Consider the following 16,597-nt stretch of genomic DNA (forward strand, 5'->3'; position numbering starts at 1 on the left):
AAGCAGGGGACGACCCAGCAACAACACCAGCCAGGATGCATCTGTGGTCATGGGGTCATGAGTACCCACTGTTCCCGCTTCTGAAGAACATCCTCTGTATAACCCCATTGCCTCCCCCAGGCGTTTCCTTCACTGCTCATTCTAGGAGCTACAGAGCAATGGACCTGGGATTAAGCAGACCAGAGTTTGAGCCCTGACTCTACCACTAAACATTCACGTGACTGGATGACCACTAAGTTACTTTATCTTATGAGAAGGAGGCAGGGCTCTCTTAAGGGTAGGGAAGGAGCCACAATAGTAAAATCATGTGTGTGAGGGAACCCTAGAAACTGCAAGTTCTGAACACATATAAGGAGGTATTATTGTACACTCCAAAGCTGTAGTCAATAAAAACTTGGGGCACTGGAATGTCCTGTGGACATGTTGTCCTCTAAATTGTGAACTCTTTAGGAAGGGAGACATGGTGTCATGGTTTCTCTGCTTGCTCCCACTAAGCCCCAGGACCTTAAACAGAAGAAAAATTTCACAATGATTTGTTCTCTGAGACCTCCACAGTGATGACACAATCTCCCCCGCCCCGTTCAAGCTGAAAGGAAATGGCTTCTTACTGCCCGGAAGCTCTCACTTTCTGAAATCCTCAGTTGCACTTTGTGCGGGCTTAGTTTGTTTTAGTTTTGTCATTTTCTATTCCATGTGCATAATAATAATGTTAACATAGATCATTAATTGTGTTAAATTTGTGCCAAGCAAATCACACTTTACAGACATGATCTAATTTCATCTTTATAGCTACCTCATCTCTTATTATTGTTCAGTAAGTGTCACCAGGTTTACATGTGATTAAACTTAGAATCAGAGATGGTAACTCTCTTTTATGGGTTCACCAGGACCCCTGACAGAGAAGATTCTGAATGCAGGTCTCCTGGTCCAGAGCCCTGACATGCCTCACGCTGGCGACTTTGCCAAATTTGACTTTGAAGTCAGAGAACATGGCCTAACCTTGATTGTCTCCTCCAAGGAACCAGAACCTTGCATGCAGTAGTTGTTATATGAGTAGTCTTAGATTTTTCATCTTCCAAAGAGATGTAAGTCTCCCTCCTTCATGAGGTAGCATGAGGCTAACATGACACCATAGACGAGATGTTTAGCAATGTACCGACTGCAGATAAACATTCGATGAGTGGCCATTATGATGTATTCTCTTTGTCATTTTCTCATTCCCCTCCTTTCTCTGGAGCATAATATCCTCAAGCCCAGTGTCAGTACCAATTTCCTTTACTTTTGGCCCACATAGAAACCTGTACCAAATCCATAGCCTACAAAACGTGAATGGACAATATGTAAGGTCTGGGAGGTCTGCTGGGATGCTACTCACAAGGTAATCAGTATGGGGATCAGAACCAGTGAACTGGTGGAAATGGTTCCTCAAAGGGGAACGGCACTCCACAGTTTAGAGCAGGGGTCCCCAAACTATGGCTCACGGGCCACATGCGACCCCCTGAGGCCATTTATCTGGCCCCCGTCGCACTTCCGAAAGAGGCACCTCTTTCATTGGTGGTCAGTGAGCAAAGTGCGGCATCACTCACATACAGTACTACTTCTGGTGATGCGGGACGCGCTACACAGCTCCGGAAGCACGTCATATCACTTGTTATAGCTAGCAGTGACAAATATGGAACCGGACATTGACCATCTCATTAGCCAAAAGCAGGCCCATAGTTCCTATTGAAATACTGGTCAGTTTGTTGATTTAAATTTACTTGTTCTTTATTTTAAATATTGTATTTGTTCCCGTTTTGTTTTTTTACTTTAAAATAAGATATGTGCAGTGTGCATAGGGATTTGTTCATAGTTTTTTTTTATAGTCCGGCCCTCCAAACGTCTGAGGAACAGTGAACTGACCCCCTGTGTTAAAAGTTTGGGGACCCCTGGTTTAGAGTTAGCAATCAAAACCGTGTTTGGTGAAGTGGACTTTAGAGTCAGTCTGAATTAAACAAAGCAAAACCTGGTACTTCTAATGAATCAGGAAATACAAGATAAGTGCTCCCTACGTACCAGCCACTGGTAAGGGAACTCCACACTCACTAGCTTTGTAAACTCATGTAGGTTAATAAAGTCCCCCCGCCTCTGTCTCCTCATCTGGAAAATGACATAGCACAGTCTATTTTACGGCAACACCAACTTTATAGAAAACAGCACATGGACGTTTCTGAGGGCAATGCCCAGTGATGGATGGCAGCTGCAACTTTTTGGCCTCTAAGTGTGACTTCTTTATGTCATTTGACTCTCACAACAACCTTGATTAGTATTTTTATTACCAGAGTCCCCATTTTGGGGGCAAGGGAATAAAAAAGGATTCACTTGCTCTCTCCGCCTGTTCTTATAAATGGCACTGAGCACCTAATGGGAAAGAGGAGGTGACAGCAGGTGGTCCTCAACCCTCACTGAAGGGGTCTTAGAGATGACTGAGCTGTGTAGGTTTCTCGGCAGCCGCCGAGAGGAACATCATTCCAGTTGTTTCTAAATCTTCCTTCCGGCGAGTCCTAGAGCACCAGACACGGCCACGTGAATCTGCTGGGCCTCTAGCAGCGGCATGGAGCCGAGCAGTCTGCCAGCCTTGGCCTCATCCCTAGGAAAGTTCTGCCACCCCGACTGCCAACTCAGCCACTTGTCATATTATTCACGCATGTGGTGTCTTCTCCAAGAAGCCATTGGCTCCCCCAAGGACTGGCATGAATAGGCAGGCATGAAAAGTCCCGAAATCCCGACCAGCAGAGGGAAAGTCCGGCATTAGCGGAGGGCCTCCTGTGCCCCTCGGTGTGTGTCGCTTCTAGGCAAACCAAGGGTGGTCTTCTAAAGCTGGCATCCTAGGGGCCGGTGTACTGATGGCACCGTGAAAGCCAAGCCCCATGCTGGATGCTGTGTGGGCAGTGGGGAGGGGGTGTTTTAGTCTGCTCAGGCCACCCTAACAAAACACTAAGTGGCTTAAGCAACAGAAATTTATTTCTTGTAGTTCTGGAAATTGGAAGTACAAGTTCAGGGTGCTGGCTTCGTCAGTTTCCAGCCAAAGTTCTTTTGCTGACCTGCAGGTGGCTAGCTAGCCTTTTGCCATGTATCACACCATGGAGAGTGAGCAAGCTCTTGGTGTTTCTTCTTATAAGTCACCAGTCCCCACTCTCATAACCTCATCTACACCTGAGTACCTCCCAAAGGTCTGGTCTCCAAATACCACCATATCGTGGAGTCAGGACATCAACATAAGCGTTTGGGGGAAGAAAAGAGTTCAGTTCATAAGAAAGGTTAGTGTTTGATTACGTTTGGAATCTGGTCAATTTTGGCTGATGTATTTAAGAGGATCAATGACAAACTAGAAAGTACAGAGAAAAGAAATTATAATAGTAAAGAATCTTAAAATCATATTATACAAAAATAAAGATAAAAAAGAATGTAACTCAGCCATAAAAGAACTGCTGGGAACCCCCATTACTGTAACGCAGGGGTTGGGAACCTATGGCTCACAAGCCAGATGTAGCTCTTTTGATGGCTGCATCTGGCTCGCAGACAAATCTTTAATTAAAAAAATAATAACATTAAAAATATAAAACATTCTCATGTGTTACAATCTATTCATTTCTTACTGCTCATGTTCATGGTTGCGGGTGGTTGGAGCCAATCACAGCTGTCCTCTGGGACAACACTAAATTTTTATTGTATAACGCATAAGGTACCTGGGTCGTTGTATGGCTCTCACAGAATTACATTTTTAAATATGTGGCGTTCATGGCTCTCTCAGCCAAAAAGTTTCCTGACCCCTGCTGTAATGAGAAAACAGTTACATAAGTACAAATTGGAAGGTGCTCACAGAAAGATACTAGGACCCAACTATAAAATTATTAGGGTGATAGTTAAATTTTAAGATGGCATTTGGCCTGACCTGTGGTGGTGCGGTGGATAAAGTGTCGACCTGGAAATGCTGAGGTCGCCGGTTCGAAACCCTGAGCTTGCCTGGTCAAGACAACATATGGGAGTTGATGCTTCCAGCTCCTCCCCCCGACTCTCTCTCCCCCTCTCTCTCTCCTCTCTAAAAAAAGAAAAATGAATAAAAAAAAGATGGCATTTACAAACATTTAGTATTTTTATTATAATTTTAGGGTACAAATTGTGTGCTTAGAGTTGTCAATTACAAATCAGTCATCATTGCAAATGACTAATGCACTCACTTAGTAATTAGCAAATTAAAATTCAACCCTCTGCTCAACCTTTCTAGTAAGAGTCAAATGATTTGGGCAGGACTGTGTTTAGGCTGCATGTATAGATGAGCTACCATAAATACTGATATTCAATATTGACCTTTCGTGGCAAATAAACCAAACCCCAGCTGAATCCTTGTACCAGGGGCCTTTGCTCATTGGGTGCTAACCCTTTGAGTAGTGAGTATTTTCATGCTCGCTGACCCCTGGGAGTGAGTTTTTCAAAGTATAAAATTAGTTCCAGTTCCAGTTTTATTAACTTAAAGTCATGTTTGTTTGATAACCAATTTATGGAAACAAGAAGAACATACATTTTCCCTTTTTTAAATGTTGCCTTACACATTTTTAAAATAAAAATTTTTGTTACGATCGTACTGTGGATGGTCAGGAGGCACGAGGACGAACATGAACGTTCATACTACTCAAAGGGTTAAGAACCAGCTTGAGTAGCTGAGGAAAGCCATGAACCCTTTCCTCAAGAAAAATATATTAATGGACAAACAAATCTTATAGAGTTTGAAAGAATTCAGAATCCCTAGCTTTGGTAGTATCCTAGTTGGTGCCCAGTGATAGTTTGTTGATTGACATAATAAATGACTGAATGAGTCAATGTTGAAGCCTCTTTTATCTTGGGGTAAGGGTATTTCCTATGTATAGTTGGGTACTACCTTTCCCTTCTGAGGCAGAGGCTCTTTTCCAGTTTCCCAGGTGCATCTTGTGCCATCAGTTGGGCTCTCTCGGGCTGTGTTGCGCTTAGCTTCCAACTTTAGGTCTTGATCAGACATGCTCTTCCCATCTCTTTCTGCAGCCCAGGCTAAAGGGGCAGTGGGCACCCAGGCCTTGTGCTCACGGTAATGACAGAAGCAGGTCATGCTGTGCTGGTGACAAGTAAGCAGCCCAAAGTCACGGAATGGAGCAAGCATGTCAGCTACCTTGAATCCATAGTGAGGGTTGTGGATAGTTGATACTATTACAGGGAAATGAAGAATTGAGACCAATAATTCAGTCTTCCAAACTCCTTCCCTTCCATCTACTTCCCAGAGATTCCCAGAGATAGGGTTGGAAGAACTAATTGAAAGGGATGGAAAAAAACTTCAGACAAAGAAAACAAAGATGAAGAAGTAGGAATAAATGAATAAACAAAGGAAACAAGAGAAGGGGTAAGAAAGGGAATCAGAAAGAACAATCTGTTCGGAAGTTTTTATAAATATTATCAATGTTTGAGACCAGTTTTTTGTTTGTGGTTTAAGAATTCCTTAAAATTAATTTTTTAATTTTTTTTAGATTTTATTTATTTATTTTAGAGAGGAGAGAAAGAGAGAGAAGAGGGGGAGGAACAAGAAGCATCAACTCCCATATGTGTCTTGACCAGGCTAGTCCGGGTCAAGCATTCAAGGTTGACGCTTTATCCACTGCGCTACCATGGGCCAGGCAAATTTCTTAAAGTTCTGAGACTTAAGTAGGAAGCCAGAAAACCTGGATTTAATCTCAGTTCTAATATTGTGGATCCTTAGACAAAGTCCTATCCCTCTCTGTCTTGTTTCTCCATTTGTGAAGATGAGGGGTTCAGCCAAGAAGAGGAAAGGCCCTTGTAGCGTTGACAGTGCTCCTGTTCTGACCATCTGGAACCAAATGGGACTGTCCTAGAATCCCCCTTTCCCTCCAGGGGAGGAGGGGAGAGGGATTGATTAGCTGCTCATGCGGCTGCCGGCTTCAGTAGAGACAGGTTATAAATCCCATGAATCTTTGCAAAAGATAGGACAACCAGTCTGGGGCACCCATGCCCGAGTGTTCCCTGCAGGAGACCCTGGAAATCCCTGGAGGGTAGAACATTCTTACCTCCAGAATGTGAAAGGAGCAGGGAGAGGGCCAGCTTCTATCCGATGCCAAATTCGTAAAGGCCATTCCAGTTAGTTAATGGCATACACAGATTGAGAAGAAAACAACTTGTTTTTGCAAGAAGCATTTCTAGGGAGCCAGCTCCTCCGTTTCCATTCACACCAAATGACCTCAGGTCAGCAGAATATGGAAGGATGGCCCTGGCTGAGGCCTCCGATAACCACGGCTAAGGAGGCTCCAGGGGAAAGCCTTCAAAGAGTCCGCAGATATTGCTCGCTGTGTCTGCCAGTGAGGTTTTGACCAAAACGAAGCAGGATTGCCAGGTCGACTCAGGCACTTGGAAATGTCCAAATGCCACATGAATGGCCACTGGCTATGGCCACTCCCACGGGCTGCTCTTCAGAGGCCCGTTTGGCTGAGGAACAGCATCAGGGAGGGCCACTTCCGCCTAACTTCTCCGAAGCGTTAGGGAGGCTGCAAAGTTGGACACACCAACAGGTCCCACAGAAGGACACCTGGGTTCTGGCTCTGAATCAGCCCCCCACCCCTCAACTCCTGCGTGATCTTGGGCAGGTCACCCTCTCCCTCTGGGCCTTGTTGTCTCACTGTTAAAGGAAGGATGTTGGGTTATGGCTGATGCTTTGGGAATATACAGAAGTGAGCTCTGCTTTCAGCTGCTCCTCTGTGGCTTGGAAATGTCCTTTTGGCAACTTTCTGTGCATGTAGCAACCTTATAATGGAAGAAACTATGGTTCCAAGATAGGCATTTTCTAGGGCCGGTTCATCTGGGTAAACAGGGGTTAGATGTATTGCTAGGTTCAGGAAGTAGAGGAATGAGTACAGCTTAGTTCCTTCTTTTGCAGAGTTTCCAACGGGTGGGAAAAGAGAGCTATAAAAGAATAATCACGATGCACTGTGATGGGAGCAGCAGAGGACTTACCGCAGCTGGCCGGGAGAGAGAAAAATAAGGCAAAGCCAGAAATAGCCTCTCCCCCAGGAAGTGGCAGGAGGGGAGACTGACGGAGAAGCCTGGCACGCAGGGAAGGAACTCCGGAATCGTCCTGTATGATGATTAGGGGTTGTCTTTAATAATAAAGCACGTGGGAGTGGCTGAAGGGAAAAATAAGGGAAGGCTTTCCAAGACAAAAGGAAAAGAATATAGAGTGGGAATGTAAAAGAAGTCATATAATGGGAGATGGAACTGAAAACCGTCAGATTAACTCCATGTCCTTGGAGCATGAGCTAGAAGGACATGAAACAGGGACTAACCTGGGCTCAAGCAAATATCTTCTAAGGGCAAATCCATTCTTCATCCATGAAACCACTCTGCCTTTTATTTCATTTTGTTTGGAAATACCTTATACAATAATTATATGCTAAATGCTATAAAAAATAATTAGCACCCATAATACATACCATTCCATTTAAAGAAATTAAAACATGGCCAACATGATTTCAAAGCCTTGCGTTTGCATCCTGCATGGTACTCCTGGAGGGGCTGGGTCATCTCTCATGGTTGGCACCACAGTAAGTAAAATCTGCGGGCTAAGGTATCAAACTGGGACTTTATTAATTTATATTGCAAAAGCTGTCACATGAACTGGAAGATGACTGTCCCTGAAGTCAGAACATTCCTTCCCTGAACCAGGCTACAGGGCACAGCACACTTAGTCAAAGGCCAATTTGTAAGTTACCAGTGAGAAGTTCCAGGCAGTCTGACCAGTTTATTCCTTCCCAGTAGCTAGTTTCTCATGAAATGTTCAATTACAGACAGATGTTCTCTTGGTAAATCTGGAGTCAAAAATTAATGGAACAAACTTAAGGTAACCTGATTCATATCTTCTCCTGCCCCTCCCTGTTCTCCTTCCTTCCTTCCTTCCTTCCCTTTCTCCCTCCCTCCCTCCCTCCCTTTCTCCCTCCCTCCTTCCCTCCCTCCCTCCCTCCCTCCCTCCCTCCCTTCCTTCCTTCCTTCCTTCCTTCCTTCCTTCCTTCCTTCCTTCCTTCCTTCCTTCCTTCCTAGGATTGCAGGATAAAATATAAGACACCCATGTAAATTTGAATTTCAGGTAAGCAACAAATGAATTGTTAGTGTGTGATCCAAATAATTGCATGAGACATACTTTTATTTGAAAAGAATTCATCATTTATCATAAATTTAAAGTAAAATGGACATTTTCTATTTTTACTTGCGAAGTCTGGCAGTGCCTGTAATCCTTCCTGCTTTTGACAGGCATTGATTGCAAATTCTCCACGTGTTAGTGAATCAGTGGTTTTCCCTATTTTCTTGCTCCACAGCCCCTGTTGGATTTCCACATTGTTTTGGGAGGTAGCCAGGTTTCTGAGTCCTGTCTCACAAAGATAGCACGGCAAGAGTGTCATTTCCAGGTTCCTCTGAGGCCGGGTCAGAAGCAGGTCACCTGCTCAGCCTATGAGGTTCACCCTTATTAACCTTTGATTGGGAAATTAGCAACTATGGAAGGAAGCAGCGCTCAGAATCCCTTTTGTTGGCAAGGGTGGTCTCAGAGGCGTCTGGCTTTTGATGGTGAGGGTATTGTTAAGGTCCAGTGTGAAGGGTTTCTCCATGGAGTGCTCACCAGGGCAGCAGCAGAGACAGAAGTGCCCCATCTTCTCAGTCTTGGGGCGTGGTCGGGGGCATGATTTTCTGGAAGTTCAGGCCTCTTCATGATTCTCCAGCAGTTATTCTCAACAATATTATGAATGGTAACCCCCTATTCTTTCAAAAACTGGTTTTTGCTTAATCACCCAGAGTTGGCTCTTGTTCCTATGTATAAGAACCCTGTTTGTGCTAAGAGCTATGTGACTAATGAACATGCACAGGCCCTGGCCGCATCATACTCAGAGGGTCAGGGAGGAGGCAGACCTTATTAAGGAAACACAGCATTATAAACTGGGGTAATTTATACAAATCTCTATGAAGGACACCTGCATCTATGACAAATGATAATAGAGGAACTCTAACATCAGCTTCAGGGGTTCTATAGCAGCCTCCAGGTGGATGAAACAGAATGAATTATTTCCGCTGAGGACAGTGAGACGTCATTGAAAGGTGTTACATAAGAGTGTAGCCTGATTTTTTATTTATTTTTTTTTTAATTCATTTGCCTGACCTGTGGTGGTGCAGTGGATAAAGCGACGACCTGGAAATGCTGAGGTCGCCGGTTCGAAACCCCGGGCTCGCCTGGTCAAGGCACATATGGGACTTGATGCTTCCTGCTCCTCCCCCTTCTCTCTCTCCTCTCTCTCTCTCTCCTTTAAAATGAATAAAGTCTTAAATAAAACATTACAATTAAAAAATTCATTCATGGATTTGCATTTGAGTCAAAAGTAGGAGTAGGCAATTCCTCTTCCATCTCCTGCCTTGAGGGTGGTCTGTACTTAGTAGTTTATATCCAAATAGTAGAGTGTGGAAATGGGAAGCACAATAACTTTACAGAGACAAAACGTGACAAACACACCCTTAACCAAATGGTCAAAGTCAATGTCACTAGATGCTTTATAATATTTGTGTCTCCCCTTCCTCCCCCCAAAAATCATATGTTGAAACCTGAATCTCAATGTGGTGGTATATGGAGGTGAAGTGAGGCCTTTAGGAGGTAATCAGATTATGAGGGTAGAACCCTCACCAATGGGATTAGTGCCCTTATGAAAGAGATCCCAGCCAGACCCCTTCCATGTGAAAAGACAGCTGTCTAGGACCAGGAAGTGGCCCCTAAACATAGGCTGAATTTGCCAGCACTTTGATCTCGGACTTCCAGCATCCAGACTGTGAGCAATAGATTTTTGTTGTCTATACACAACCTAGTCTATTGTATTTTGTTACAGAAGCCCAAACAGACTAGGATATCAGTGATAGGCCATGCTGACAATAAGTAATTCCTGGTATGATGTGATGAAGAGGGAACCTCGCCTCTGTGGAATTCTTCCCCCAAATCCACAACCTTAGTCTAATCATGAGGCAAACATCAGACAAATTCAAACTGAGGCACAGTCTTCAAAGTACCTGATCTCAGATACTCCTCAAAACTGTCAAGGCATGAAAAATAAGAAGAAAAAAACTTAGACACCATCACAGCTCAGAGGGGACTACGGAGACGTGATGACTAAATGCCGTGTGGTATCTTGGATTGGATTCTGGGACAGAAAAAACACCCTGGCTAAAAATTGGTCAAATCTGAACAAAATCCTAAGTTTAGTTAATAGCAATGTACCAGTATTAGTGTCTTAGTTTTGACAAATATGCCACAGTAATGGAAGATGTCAACATTAGGTCAGGGACCTACAAGAACTCTCCATAGTAATCACATGACTGTTCACTAATTCTAACATTATTCTATAATAAAACGTTTATTTTAGAAAAGTAGAACCAGCTTGACTGGGTGGTGGCGCAGTGGATAGAGCGTTGGACTGGGATGCGGAAGACCCAGGTTTGAGACCCCAAAGTTGCCAGCTTGAGCGTGGGCTCATCTGGTTTGAGCAAAAGCTCACCAGCTTGAGCCCAAGGTCACTGGCTCGAGCAAGGGGTTACTCGGTCTGCTGGAGGCCCATGGTCAAGGCACGTATGAGAAAGCAATCAATGAACAATTAAGGTGTTGCAACGTGCAACGAAAAACTAATGATTGATGCTTCTCACCTCCCTGTTCCTGTCTGTCTGTCCCTGTCTATCCCTCTCTCTGACTCTCTCTGTCTCTGTAAAAAAAAAAAAAAAAAAATGCAAAAAATAAACAAAAAATAAAAATGTAGAACCAGGGAAACCTGTTAACTGACTATTGCAGGCAGTTGCCCCTAGGCAATAGTGAGGGCATTAAGGTAGGCAGCAAGAGAGCTTTATTTTGGAGGTTGAATTGGCAGTCCCAACATGCCCTCCTTGCAGTGTGGGAAAGGCTTCCCAATGGCAGGAGAGCGAAGCCCATAAACAAAGCCTCACTCTGGTCAAGGCTTTGCTAAGTGACTAAGCATCCCAGCAATACACACCAGATGTGTGCATGTCTCAAGTCCTGATAGATTTCCAACCCTCTAATTCTCTGAAGAATAAAATCTATTTTTTCCAAGTCCCAGAAGCTCTCCCCTTAAGCTTCTTGTTTAGCTGATTTATAAATGTTTGGTTTTTTATTTGCATCAAGTAAATTGTTCCCAACAGTGAGCTGGTGATTCCGCCTGGGTGGGAAGCTCCCTCTTGTCCTAGGACCATGTGCCTGCTAATTTGTCATGCTGCTCCTATAGCCTTAGGAATCCTTTTATTTACTCTGTAGTTAACTGCAGTAGTTTCATATTCAGTTGTTAAAAGGCTGGATGGAACTGAAGTGTCTGTCTTGTTTCTCAACGCAATATGGTTCTGGTGGATAACCATGGAAGGAGACCAGAGACAGGGTCTGTGCTTTGCAAAGGCGGGGAGCTCGGAGAAGGGGAAAGGACATATACTTAGGAAGTTTTCCTTAAGCTCACAGTTACTGCTTTCGGGGAGTTTGCAGGTCATCATGATGTTTTAGCCATACAATCCAGCATGGTTACTAGATTTTAAAAAAATAATAATAATAAGGGGTTTAATGGCCAGGAACATGGAGACATTTGGAAGTCTAATCCAATAACAAAAGATAGAGTGGGGGCCCTGGGTTTTGGCTTTCTTGTTCCTTCCTTATCTTTATTATACAAGATTTTGAGGAGGCTGATCCCAGCCGCTGGTAACAGAGCATTCTGTCCTCCTGGCCACACTCAGGGATGCAGCGTGTCTAGGAGGGCCAAGGAGGGTCAGACCTGAAAATTCTATTGAAGGTATTAGACGAGACATTCTTTCCACTGAGGTTACCAGTCATCAGAGCACCGATTCAATATCAGAAGGATCGTTAGCAAACACTGGGCTTGAGGCTGGACAAAAGGAGCATGGATGCCGAAACACTTAGCAGTTTGTAGCCTGACTCGTCCAGCCTCCAGTTTTACTGCTCCAGGTTCTCACCTCACCAGGTTAACGTCTGTCTGACGATGAAACTGGCAGATCTGAAAGCAGAGTGAGACAGGAAGGCAACTGGGGCTTCAGTAACCTTGGATCCAGCCGTGCCTGAAACCAGATATGTATTCCTTTAATATATTTTTAGTTGTACGAATTAATGAGTTTTGTTTATATTTTATCTTATTTTTAAGCTTCTTAACACAATAGAAAGAGAAGTAACATCTTCTAAATGCTTGTGAAAGATATTTGACACATTGACATATTGATTATTTTAAGCTAAAAATAGATCAAGAAGGAGCAAATATAAGTAAAACGCTTGGTCCTTCCTTTATTTGCCTACAAGCAGGACAGAAATGTGTAAAGGTGTCACCCTCTGCTCCAGACCAGGATGCAGAGAAGTTAATCACCAAAGACAATTCTATATTCTCATATCCCAGAGGTGATACGCACCAGAGAAATCTATATAGCAAACCTTGCGAAAACTAGTTACCCTCTGTTTGCCTTACTATGGTCAACCCTAAAAGCTCAAAGTCCTTTTCCTTTGTCTTTACCACATCTCTACAAATGTATTATTCTTTGCTAAGATGCTATATAAGCCCAAACTTTTCTTACCACTCTGAGTTACTCATCATTAAGTACTCCTGTGTGTATAAACAATGTATGTGTTGATAAGCTTCTGTTTGTTTTTCTCTGATTAATCTGTTTTCTGTCAGTATGCAGAACCCCAACCAATGAACCTAAAATGAGTAGAGATAAAAGGAATTCTTTTCTTCCGAACACCCACTAAGCAATTCACATTAGCCCTGCTAAGAGCTTATGGATAATTTCCCCTTTAATCCTCATAAAAACATTGTAAAGCATTATGTTTCTCATCTACAGGTAAGGAAACTGAGAAATAGAACAGTTAAAAAGCCACCCAAGTTTACCAATGAGTTAAGCAGTAGAGCTGAGATCATCTCTGAAGTCAGCCCTATAAGCTGCCTCCTCACCCTGCTGACTTTTTCTTTAAGCACCAAAACTGTTCTTACGTGTTTGGAGTTGGGCATTTTGATGGAACTAAACAATGACTCAGTTCTGCGGGTTACAAACCTGCTGAGTGTCTCCCCAATCTTTTCCCCATCCCCACTGCCAACACCCAACTTGCGACAGCAGCCCGCTAGGCTCTGTTGCAGCTCCCGGTCTGTCTATACTCCTGCTTTGTTCTCTACTCAGCATCCAGAGGTCACGCTAATGTGGTTTTGCCATTTTGTTTAGTACTGTTTTATTTCTTTATTTTTTTCTATTGTGAGGTCTTTGAGGAAAAGGAATTGGTTTAGTGTTCTCTGTGTTGGATGCCCAGTGCCTAACAATGTTTGATGCCACTCGCTCAGTGTTCCCATTTATTTTTTCTATTTCTAAATACCTTTTGTAGGCTAGATAGTCTCCAATTTACAAGTCCAGTCCACACTTCTCCCACATCTTCCCCAGGGGAACTCAGTTCATGGACACCCGTCCTTCCAGGTGCTAAAGCCAAAGACAGAAAGTCACTCTCCATACTCCCTACCTGTTCTTGCCCGCCAATTCCAGTTGATCAGCAAACCTGATTGGGTCTCTGTATGGCCAGTGGTCAGGGCCACTATCAAAGCCGCCTGGCCTATGTAGGTTCCCATTTAATTCAGACAGATAGTAGGGAAACAATTGAGCCAAAAACTGGTGGTCCATTTTCCTTTATTCTAGACTCGCACTCGGCAAGCGAGTAAAAACAAACACACTGGGCTCCAAAACCCACTCATTCAGCACTCACAAAGCTACTGACTCATCCGAGTTTTCCTAGAATCAAAGGCTCCCACTTCTTTACCTCCAGTTTGGTTGCCTCCTCTCCCTCACGTGGCCTCTCTCTCTCCCCTGGAACAACATGATCTCTCTAAAATGGCCTCCTAGCTCCCTCTTTTAAAACTTTTCGGCACAAAAGCCCTCCTCAACACACATTAGCATAACCAAGCTCCTTCCCAAGCAAGAAGGGCAATTAGCCACCCCACATGGGCAGCGGACATCTTTAATGAGATGAGCATAAATTATGTTATCTGCCCAACAGTCTCACTACAACTTCTGACGGTACTCACTGTTCTCGTTACAATCCAAGTCACCGCCTTTGCTTCTTCTTCCTGGGTGACTATATTAGGCTCCCGACTGGTTTCCCTGCTGTGTCCTTGCCCCATCCTGACTCCCAGGAATCCTGTTAAATCAGAGACATAAAGTGCTCAGGCTGCTGAGCACTTTATGTCTCCGCTCAGAACAACCTGGTAGCTCCCCTTCTGACTCTGAGTAAAAGTCAAAGCCTGCAGAGTGGACCACAAGGTCCATCATCTTTGAATTCCCTTCCATTCCAGGCCCTGGGTGTCCTTGGTGTTCTTCCAATATACCAGTTCTCTTGTCTCCAGACCTTTGTGCTGGCTTTTCCCTTGAATGCTCTTCTTTTGCATAGTCACAAGACTTACCTCCTCACCTTTCTATTTTTGTCCAAATGCCACTTTCTCAATGAAGCATTATCTGGCCACTATATCTAAAAATTCCACCTGTTCCATCAGGGCACTATATTTTGATTTTTTTAAATTTTGGGGTTTTTTTTCCTGCTTTATCTTCAGTGCCTTCATGTGCTCAATAAATATTTGTTAAATAAAAAAGTTCTAGATGGTAACTGTTTAGTGAATGAATGCACAAATAAATAAATGTCACCTAATCATGGATGGCTTTCTATTGCCCCAAGTTTATTAGAGCACAAGGCTTTGCAGAATCTCGTCCTTGCCTCTCAATAGCCAGCACACCACAGACAGCCTGCACTCACAAGCCCTGTGCCCCAGCCACACTGAAATATCTACGTAAAGTGCATACTAAGTTCCCTCTGCCTTTGCAGCCCATTATGAAGGCTTCCTTGGCCTATCACATTGGCCCCAGGTGGAAAAGGTGACTGGCTTTCATGGGGCTCATCCAGCCCTTCACTCTTTTCCAGTGTAGCTCTCACCGTACTGTATTACTCTTCTATAATTTTCTGCTTCTGAGAGGTCTCTGCAATGAGAATCTGACATCCCTGGGGGCAGAGGACACATTTCTCTGGCCCCTATATCTCCAAGGTCAACACAGTAGCCAAGTCTGTCTAACTACTTTCTACCAACTTTTTTCACTGCTGCAAATCACTGCCTCCCTCTCCCCTAACCTGGAATGACCCTGCCGTTGTCCTATAGATGAGCCTGTGGTTTATCCAATCCTCTTTTTGTTCATATGTCACATGAGAGTGGTAACAATAATAAAAAAAAGAACATATTTATCCTTCTAAGCAAAGCAAAACTCCACAAATTTAAGTAACTTTAATGTAAAGTTTTAAATTTAGTATGTACAACTCTGTTTTACTTGAAAACTAAGTTGATTAGTCATTACCCACATGAAAAGTCACTTTTATTTAGTCTATACTTAACAGTCCTATGAATAATCATGGTTTTATTTAGAAGAATTAAAACACCAAAGCATAACAAAAATGTCAAGTTGGCAAAGCAGCGTTAACAGAAGTCATGCAAGATGCAAATGATATTAACTGGTTCGGTCAGATTAAGTCTTTTTTTAATTTTATTTTTTTCACAGACAGAGAGAGAGTCAGAGAGAGGGATAGATAGGGACAGACAGGAACGGAGAGAGATGAGAAGCATCAATCATCAGTTTTTCATTGCGACACCTTAGTTGTTCATTGATTGCTTTCTCATATGTGCCTGGACTGTGGGCCTTCAGCAGACCGAGTAACCCCTTGCTCGAGCCAACGACCTTGGGTCCAAGCTGGTGAGCCTTGTTCAAACCAGATGAACCCGCACTCAAGCTGGCGACCTCAGGGTCTCGAACCTGGGTCCTCTGCATCCCAGTCCGATGCTCTATCCACTGCGCCGCCGCCTGGTCAGGCCAGATTAAGTCTTGAGAAGTGATTGTCTGTTTCACCCAGAAAGAGTTCCCTGCCAGGCCTCTCCTCTCAAAACCTTTGATCTGTGCTCTTCCTTAAGTGTTTAGGACATTGGGGACACCAGCTCTTGGATCAAACACAGATGAGGCAGCATGCTGGAGAGCTGGACACCCAAAGAGGAAAGGGCTCTGTAGACATGCTGGGGAGGAAGTGGTTTTCTCCGGTGGGACCCTCTGTTGGCCACGGGGTGTTCCCTCAATTAAAGAGGGGGTGGCAGAGGATGTCAAGGAAGCAGAGTCAGTATTTAGAGGACTCCATTTCTGTCCTGGAAATCCTATTAGCTGGCCCATCAATTACCTCCTTTTCCCAGTCATATCTTTGGCTTTGTCACAGACAATTCTAGGATGGGATGGGAGGGCCAGTGCACAGTAGTCATCATGTATGTTTATGGGAAACAGATTCTGAGTGGGCTTATTCATTGACCCCTGCCTCTCCAAGTCTTGGGTTTACTCATATCAGTCTAAGAGCTAGCCCATCCCATGTGTCTAAAATTTTCTCCCGGTTGACATTTCCAATCATTGCTTTCAAGTTGGTGATGTGTTGAAATATCTCTTTGGGATG

This window comes from Saccopteryx leptura, chromosome 2 (assembly GCF_036850995.1).
Source record: "Saccopteryx leptura isolate mSacLep1 chromosome 2, mSacLep1_pri_phased_curated, whole genome shotgun sequence".
NCBI classification, from domain to species: domain Eukaryota; kingdom Metazoa; phylum Chordata; class Mammalia; order Chiroptera; family Emballonuridae; genus Saccopteryx; species Saccopteryx leptura.